This window comes from Corythoichthys intestinalis, chromosome 4 (assembly GCF_030265065.1).
Source record: "Corythoichthys intestinalis isolate RoL2023-P3 chromosome 4, ASM3026506v1, whole genome shotgun sequence".
NCBI classification, from domain to species: Eukaryota; Metazoa; Chordata; class Actinopteri; order Syngnathiformes; family Syngnathidae; genus Corythoichthys; species Corythoichthys intestinalis.
The window spans coordinates 33,966,192-33,976,030 of record NC_080398.1 but is presented as its reverse complement, the minus strand read 5'-3'; positions in this window follow the sequence as shown (position 1 = coordinate 33,976,030).

The window sequence follows — 9,839 nt, the reverse complement described above, 5'->3', positions numbered from 1 at the left end:
ACACAGCGCCAACAGATTCATGTCACCATCATGCCACCCTCCTTCACCCCCTTTGAAGAGGAGGGAAATTAGAAGGTTTTTGTTTTTTTTTGGCCAGCAGCAGCCACTGTAAGTAATGTAAAAAGACGACAATGTTGTGGAGGTAGAGGAAACACCACTGGTTTTGCTACTGAAAATCCAACCTGCATAAGAGTTAGCATAACATTAAACTGTCTGAATTTGCTAACCTGCAAAACTACTGCGGTCAGGCCAGCCTCCACAAAGAACAACGAAGTCAAGCTAGCCGTTGCTCATTTGGATCAATGTTTACATTACATGCGTTATGGTAATGCAACGTAGTGGCTTCACAGTGCAAGTCCGTTTATTTTAAAAAAACGGGGAGCTATCCAAGAGTGGGTCCACTTCAGAGGCACATTGACACGACCATGAACTGACATGAAAAAAAGTAACAGTTAGTCTCACGAACTCAGACTTGAACAGAAAATCAGCCATTTCTTTTTGAACCAACCATTTCAACAAATTCTGGACTTCGGAGAATATTCGGAAAGTTGAGGAAAAAAATAGTTCCTCGACACAGTTTTACCAAGAAACACAAAATTTGGTGGGAGTATTTATGATGAGGACATACAGTAAAAAAAAAAAAAAAACTACAAAAAAAACAAACAGACACATGGCTAAAATTGAACAGAAAGTAAGCCATTTTGGTTTGAAGCAGCCATTTTGGACAGATATCTGAAAGAGAAAATATTAGCCACTTGCGCCAATTTCACTAGGCAACATGAAATTGCGTGAGAAAATACTCGTATATCATGACAAAATGCATCAAAAAGTCTCAAGGACCCATGGTTAAAATCAAACAGGAAGTCATCCATTTTGTCTATTTGGCCCAATTGTCAAATGCTTCCTTTAATGGAATCATCGATAAATGAGTGCTTATAAGCTCTGTAGTTTTGTTCTTCCCGCCAACTAGTTGACCTATCTCTTCAGGAATGAAATTCGTTTTCGATTCCCATCTCGCAAATATGCGTTCGTCTCCACGTCAGCTCGTCATGGCTTCAGTTGTGTTGTGTCCACACAAATTCAAGCAGATGGTTGCCGGCGTGCGGAGCGGAAGTGTCTTTTAACCAGCTTGGCTCGCCGTCCGTGGCCAATGGCCAAAGTCAACCTCGGACTGGGCGGCGTCAGCAACAGGACATTTTGGCTTCTTTAGACGCTACTGTGTTTTTTCCCGCCCACTGTGTTTGAAATTAAATAAATCATGTATGTGAAATATGTTAAGTTCATCATCTCTGGAGTGCCGGTCTGACAGCGCCAATCATGAAGTGACTCTATATGACTTCTTGTCGCCATGTGGTCCACGAGGCGTAATCAGCCTATAGGAAACGTGTCTAATGAGACCATTTGATTCATCAGAATGTTAATCATTTGCTTAGCGGAAGCGAGCGAGCGGCGCACGGATAAATGCATGGAAGCTTCAGGTGGTATGTTGGCCAGCGCTGGCCCACCAGGGGGAAAAATGACAATGGTGTTAAACGTTTATGCAAAACTTTTTTTTTTTTTTTTAAACTCATTGGCTGCAGTTCACGGCGCTAGATGTCTAATCCATTTTATTTCAAAGAAAAGAATGTTCACAATGGCCAAGTTGGGTCCCTTTTTTCAGGACACCCTAAACTTCATGTCCAAACTGTTGTTTTCTTCACTGACCAATTATAATCCACATTTTGGACCCCAAAAGACAAAAAAATCCCAAAATCTTTTTTCAAAATTTGTAATGTTGATGTCCCATTGACAACCAAACATGCTCGACCAACCGTTTTAAAGCTTGATAATATTTATTCAACTTGTTGGGATAAACATTCAATAGAAAAAATAAGATTGAATAGTTTTATGTTTGACAATTCAACACAAACAGCAGGTATGCCAGTGTTGGGCACGTTACTTTCAAAAAGTAATTAGTTACATTACTCACTACTTCTTCCAAAAAGTAACTGAGTTAGTAACTGAATTACTCTATAGTAAAAGTAACTAGTTACCAGGGAAATTAACTATTTCTGTGACTTTAAAAAGAACTTGTTGTATGTCAAAGAATTTGAAATTTTCTGAGCAGTATTCAAGTCAGTGGAATAGAGAAGAACAGACAGGTAGTTAACATGTTAGGTGCTTCAGCAGATTTGAATTGCTTAACACAGATGTCGACAAAAGCTTTGCCCCGGGACATAAATTACACATTACATGCAGGTTCTTTCCTTTAATTTCGACAAACTTGAAATAGTGTCTATATCTCCACCTCTTAAAGGACAATTTTTCTTCTGAATGCTCTGCCATCCCGACCCTGTGCATCTGTTTTGCATGTGTGTTTGCCGCACGCGCTGTTCCGGTTTGCTTGTGAAATCACCGGCTCTGATTGGCTTACCACGACACATGACTCTAACCCTCAGCCAATCACAATCACTTCCATCGCATCTCTCGAGGGGTTGCATTCAGGGAGGCTTGTTTCCCGACAATTCACGTCATCTTCAAAGCGTCTGCCGTCCTCAAGATGGAAGCAGAATTATTGCTGGCTGACAGTGGGAGATGGGAACGAGGCTAGCATCAGGTGTAGAAAACACAGAAACGTTACCAAACTTTGGAAAGCATTGTCTAATTGAATGAGCAGGGACAAACAGCTTGGAGTCAGAAGTACATGCGCTATTCTCGAACCTGAACGCACCCCAAGTCTTGGTTGACAAATCAACAGAGCAGAGAGTCGACTCGACACGGCTGGTAGTTTCTTCAATTTATTCAGAGTAAGTAACGCACCGCTTTTGACCGTCAGTAACGGTAACGGCGTTGTAACGGCGGAAAAAGTAATCAGATAGATTACCCCGTTACTGAAAAACTAACGCCGTTACGTAACGGCATTATTTATAACGGCATTACTCCCAACACTGGTCATAGGTGTTTTTGGCCTTTACACATACTATTGTCAAAACAGGTTATATACAGTGCAAAATAGTGAGAGAAAAAAATATATATCATCTAACACAAAAAGGGTTTGGAGGATATCTCTGTGAAGTTAGGTATTGTACCCATCACCTTATCAAAAATATATACGTACATGCAATCAAGCTTCTCGAACACACATCTACATAAAAATTGAAAAAATTTGAGTGAAGAAAAAATATATATAACGTTGAAAAAAAAGTATTTTCAAAAATATTGACAAGTAGTTCAGTTCAAATCAAATTTTTCAGGCATGCGACCCAATAAAGTGTTTTTTTTTTTGTTTTGTTTTTTTTTGCGCACTCAATAAAGCTTCATCTTGAACAGGTCATGGAGCTACGTCACACACAATGTCACACAGCCTACTCTTTTGCCGTTTGCCCGCTGCTGTCACTTCTACTCGCAGAGGCACCGACTCATCCGAAGAAAACAACGACAAATACGGCTCATCTTGTTCCCTGAGTTAATGAAATAATGCATTAGCTTGCGCTAAATTTAGTTTTAGATTCATTCTGTACGTTTCAAAGTCGCTCGCTCAAACCAACTGGCCGTTGCTTGCTTCATATGCCTCCCTTTCCTTAGTTGGCGACTTGCTCGGAAATTTATTTAAAATGTTCACATTCGGTTTGTCCTTCTTGACATCACAACGGCTCTTGGGATATGTAGTCTTTTCTGCTGCTTTCGGTGTTGAAAAAGGACAAGAAATGATGGAAATATGGAGATAGATACATGGTCCATTCAGCGTTTTAATGCATATTTATGAGTGCAATAAAACTATAAACCTCAAATGACATTATCTCCCGTTTTACTTGGTTGATTGACTTCAAATAAAAACTGGTGTGGACATCAACTTCTGCACTTTCAAATGAGACCAACCAGCAGCACGTGGGTGACGTAATTACAGCGTGACGAAGCCTCAAAGACGATATGCGTAAACGCATCGCTGCCGACACGTCCAGTGTTAAAGGGTTAATTACCTGACATGTTTCGGCGGACAATCCGCTTTCATCAGAGAGTCATGGGTGTTGGTGTAATGCATCTTTATCAGAAGATGGATGAAGGCATGAATCACCTGTCGGATTGAAAGGCGAGTCACGCCCTCTGCTGACCATTCACTCTTCCAGGATGCTGGTCCAGGTAGTAGAGAGCATGTAAGCCCCCTCGTCCCTGTTGATGGTCCTTGGGCCCTGCTTGCGGACCTCAATGGCCTCCCTGATCCAGCGCTGATGTTTGTTTTCTTTGGTGCGGATGACTCTGGCCTTTTCCCAGTCCATAATATGGTTTTCCCTTTTGCAGTGATCGTTGATGGCTGACTTGTGATGTTCCTGTTGTGCTTGTTCTTTTAATGCCCTTGTTTGTCTTATTGCTGTTTCCTTCTCACACTCCTTCTTGTGTTCTGTTTTTCTTATAATAAAACTCTTCCCTGTCTCCCCGATGTATGATTTATTGCATGATTTGCATGGAATTTCATATATTTGTTTTCTGGGTGGATTTTGTCCTTTGGATGGACCGATATCTGGCGGAGTGTTGTGTGTGATTTGACTGGTGTGTTTATGTTGTATTTTTTCATGACTCTTTGGATACGTTCCGTGACTCCTCTCATAATCAAGATCAGAGAGGCATTATATATAAAAATATATATATTTGAAATATTTAATATTTTAAAGTTTTTCAGTATATATCGAGTAGAAAATAATATTGAATCAGAAAATGATTTGAATAAAAAAGAAATATGTGAATGTAAAATAAAACAAAACTAAGGGTCATTCAGGGGCCCCTATGGTCCTGAGGCCCGGGACAACATACACGCTTGTTTTCTGACTTTTCCCCCCCGTTGGAAATTTTTTTTAACCCTTTTGTGCTGGGAATTGTTAAATTGTCTTTTGGTTTGTACGTCAGTTTTAAGTAAAGTAACAGTCATGACAAAGTAAGTGCAATTTTTTTTTTTTATAAATTAAAAAAATTATTCCTACCTTTGAAATTATGTTATATGATAGTAAAGGCAATTTGGAAGATTTTTTTTTAATTAGGTGGGTACGGGAAAAGTATTTCTCAAAATATTTTGTGTATCACAGGTGGTTTAGAAACCCCCCTCAAGATAAGCGGGTGTGCATCATCGTTCATGATGATGTCCCGCTGTCATGTGCATATTAGCGTCAGCTAACGAGGATGTGATGAGTCCACAGGAAGTCACGAAACTCAATGAATCGCTCGTTCCGCCCTTTAATCTATATCACGCGGCCATTTGGACCCACCAGGACAACACGACACACACGTGTGTCATTAGCCAATTAGCACATCCATCCAGCTATTATGTCCATTTCGAAATAAAAGCCATGTACAGAAACGTATTGCATTCACTTCAAAAGAGAAAGTTTTTTTACAGTCATTTATTTTGAAAGGTGTATTTGTTTTGTTTTGTATTGGGAATTTTTGTTTTGTTTTTCCTCAATATTCTATTTTTCGGAGTTTTTGTTTTTCTAAACATTTTTCCTATTTGTACTTTTTTCCCCCAAGTATCTCTAACTCAGACTGCTGTTAATTTGACAATTATTCCCTCTACTTTTGTCTGTATTTATTTTTCTTAATTTTTTTTTTTTTTTTTGGTTAAATATTTTGAAAAAACTAAAAAATGTGTGAGTCAGCTATGTATTTCAGGGGGAAAAAATCGAGAAAAAAGAAAGAACGAAAAAATGTTGAAAAAAAAAATCATTAGAAAAACAACAACAAAAAATCGGATAAAAATATTTTTTTAAAATTGAGAACCGAAAAAAAAAAATGTACCCCCCCCAAAACAAATAAATGGTAACACTATACAATAAGGGTCCCTTAACAAACATTAGTTAATGCATTTTTAGACAGTAATGTTTAAGTAACATTACAATGATTAATATGATTGCTTACAGTATCTAACATTTATTAATATATTAATCAACATGAGTTAATGCATTAGTTAATGCATAACCAGACAGTAACTAATGGTTTGGTAAAATTAAAATATATATAGAACTATATAGGGTTAGGGTTTTGGGTTAGTTAACTTAGCATTTATAATTTCTTAGTTAGAGACACATGCTGAACGTACCTTATAAGTATTACTTAACCTTAATTCACCATTACTGAATGTTTTTTCGACACTTATTGTAAAGTGTAGCACACGTATCCCTTAACTAAGAAATTATAAATGCTTAAGTTCCCCCTTCTTAACCTTAATTAACCATTAGTGAATGTTTTTTTTGGGACCCTTATTTTAAGTGTTGCACATGTGTCCCTTAACTAAGAAATCATAAATGCTTAAGTTAACAAACCCTAACCCTAAACACTAACCCTATATAGGCCTATATATATATTAATTTTACCAAACTATTGGTTACTGTTTGGTTATGCATTAACTAATGCATTAATTAATGCATTACCTAATGCATTAACTCGTGTTAATTATTATATTAATAAATGTTAGATAAGCAATTATATCAACGGCGCAGGTTTGGTCTCAACATTGGTAGGGACGATATAATAGCATAATTTACAGCATATCTTAGCATGTAGACTTTTTGCTGGGGACAGGACATTAATAAGACCAAACAGATTGGGTGAACGGGGGCTACATTTCTCACGAATATGAACCTAATTAATTGATAGGCTAAATGATTAATGCAAATCTGTAAATCTGTATTTACTTATACTAACTTTCAAGTGTATTGGTTCAGGTGATACACCGTTCAATTCAAACCTGTGTTTTCAAAAACTACTAAACATTTTTAAAAATTCCAGAATAAATGTCTGGATTTTATTAGCAAATTTAAATTGCAATATTTGAACATAAATTATATTAACATATACTTGATAATAATCTCAACTATCCAGGAATGCAAAAAATAAACATCTGTGTTAAGACCACTCAACGTTGTCTAAATTAAAAAAAAAAAAAAAAATTACTGAAAACACTTCTTAGTCAGGGAATAACAAAAATAAAAGTTTAGTAAGTCTAATTACCGTCTCTCTAAGCAGCTTCCTATTCAAGTTTGCAGGTTAGCAAACTCACACAGTTTAATGTTCTGCTAACTCTGAGGTCAGACTTTCAATGTCAAAATTAGTGGTGTATTCCCCACCTACACAACATTGATGTCTTTTTACACACAGTGGCTGCTGCTGCTGGTCGAAAAAAACTTCGAAGGGGTCAGAGGAGGCGGCATTGTTGTCGACATGTTGTATTTCTTTCGGGCTGTGAGTGCTTTTGTTGATGGAGTAAAGTCATCAAATGCGTGTTTGAGGGGAAAAAATGGACTGGCAAGTCAAAAGCTGCAAATGTATTGTAAGCCTGAACATAATGAAAATAATTCACTTAATAATGGTAGGGTCATTTCTATCCTTACAACATATGGGAAGACATTCTAAATGACCATATAACTGAAGTCATTATCAATGCAAATAAGGTGACTTAAAAGTTGGTGGGAACAATTTAAGCATCCTGAAAAGTTGGTAGTGTTATGTCCCTACCGTCCCTATGCAAACCTACGCCCTTGAATTATATTAATTATTGTCATGTTATTTAAACATTAGTTATTGTCTTAAAATGCATTAACTAATGCATTAACTCATGTTAATTAATATATTAATAAATGTTAGATAAGGGATTAAATGAATTATTGTCATGTTACTTAAACATGAGTTATTGTCTAAAAATACATTAACTAATGTTAATTAAGGGACCCTTATTGTAAAGTGTTACCATTTTCATTCCAGTTGCTGCTTCTCTCTGCTGATTTTGACAAAGTTTTCCTTTCATGTGTCAGCTGAGAATAGTGCTGTTCGATCCCTGCCAAACCTCCCAGTCAAAATGGATTTGACATCTATCACCGTCTATGTCAGTGAAAAGTTAAAGGACGTCATTGTCCATCAGCTACCATCAAGCAATGATGGCGCCGGCTAACACTCCAGTGGCGGATCAATAGTCATCATGGGGCATGCCCCCCCTAAACCCATCACTACCTGCCTCGGTTGGACGGACCTCTTAATTGTTTGTTAACGCCGCTAATTGGCGGCGACGACTCAGCGGCCACGAGCGAGTGTGGTTTAATCGGACTGTCGTCCAATTAGAGCACCTCCTGGCTTGTTGGGGAGCGGTCGCGAGCAATTCTACAGAAAACATCATTAGATGAGGGACAAAAAAATGGTATGAATGTACTTTAGAAGAAACATACATATTTTCATTCTATATGTAATATTAAGGTAAATGTTAAACTGAAATGAGTCATGAAAAAATATTACATTAAAATTAGGGCTGTCAAAATTATCGTGTTAACTGGCGGTAAATAATTTTTTTAATTAATCACGTTAAAATGTTTGACGCAATTAACGCTGACAGATTTAAATGACTTTACAGTGAATTGCCCACTTGTTGTGTTTTATGGAGTTTTACTGCCCTCTGCTGGCGCTTGGGTGCGACTGATTTTGTAGGCTTCAGCACCCATGAGCATTGTGTAAGTAATTATTGACATCAACAATGGCGGGCTACTAATTTATTTTTTCATTGAAAATTTTACAAATTTTATGAAAACGAAAACATTAAGACGGGTTTTAATATAAAATTTCTATAACTTGTACTAACATTTATCTTTTAAGAACTACAAGTCTTTCTATCCATGGATCGCTTTAACAGAATGTTAATGCCATCTTGTTGATTTATTGTTATAACAAATACAGTCCTTATGTACCGCATGTTGAATGTATATATCCATCTTGTGTCTTATCTTTCCATTCCAACAATAATTTACAGAAAAATATGGCATATTTTATAGATGGTTCGAATTGCCATTAATTGCGATTAATTACGATTAATTAATTTTTAAGCTGTAATTAACTCGATTAAAAATTTTAATCGTTTGACAGCCCTAGTTAAAATGTGAAACTTTTCACATTACATTGTAAATCATTACGATAAAACTTAAAAGAATGCAAATATTTTTACGGTAAAAAAAACTTCTCTTTTCACAATTTAAAAACTATCACTTAAAATGATATCGCGTCAAAACAGGAAACTTAATAAAAATTTGCACTATTAGGAGCGAAATTTATCATGTAAAAATGTTACATTTACATTTCATCAGCCTTAAAATGTGAATAACGTGAAACTTATTGTAATCAAATATAAAACTTCATTTTGATGTAAAATTTATCTGTTGGGCAGATTATATTGACATAGCAACACATTAAACCTGAAATCTGATTGAACCAAAACATCTTAGCCTCACAAAAACACAGATAAACGCTATTAAATGATGACAATCAGTGTTGTCAGTAACGCGTTACTAAGGAGTTAGTAGTTATAATCTGATTACTTTCTTTCAGTAAAGAGCAATCTAACGCGTTCATTTTTACAAACCAGTGATCTAATTAAAGTTAGCTTCCTTTGTGTCTGTGCGATACTATTTTGTTATTGCCTCATAATGTATGTAGGAATGAAGAATATTGTAGTCATGTCTGAAGAGCATTTTGAATAGAGATGTCCCGATCCGATATTTGGATCGGATCGGACACCGATATGGGCAAAAAAAATGCGCATCGGTATCGAATCGGCCAACATGGAAAAATTCCGATCCAGTTTTTTTTTTCAAAGTCCGGTGCGGGTTTTCCAGCGCACTGATTTACATAATCCATTCCAATTTTTGCTTCGGTTTCCCTAAAATCCGGTCAACATTTTACGGCACACCTTCAACACACTACATTTACATTACCATCTCCCAATTTACCGAGAGACTTTATCGGTAAAAATGTCAGCTGTGTGGGGTCATTTCACCTTAAAGGACGACAAAGACGAAGAGGCAGAGTGCAACATATGCCACAATAAAGTCAAG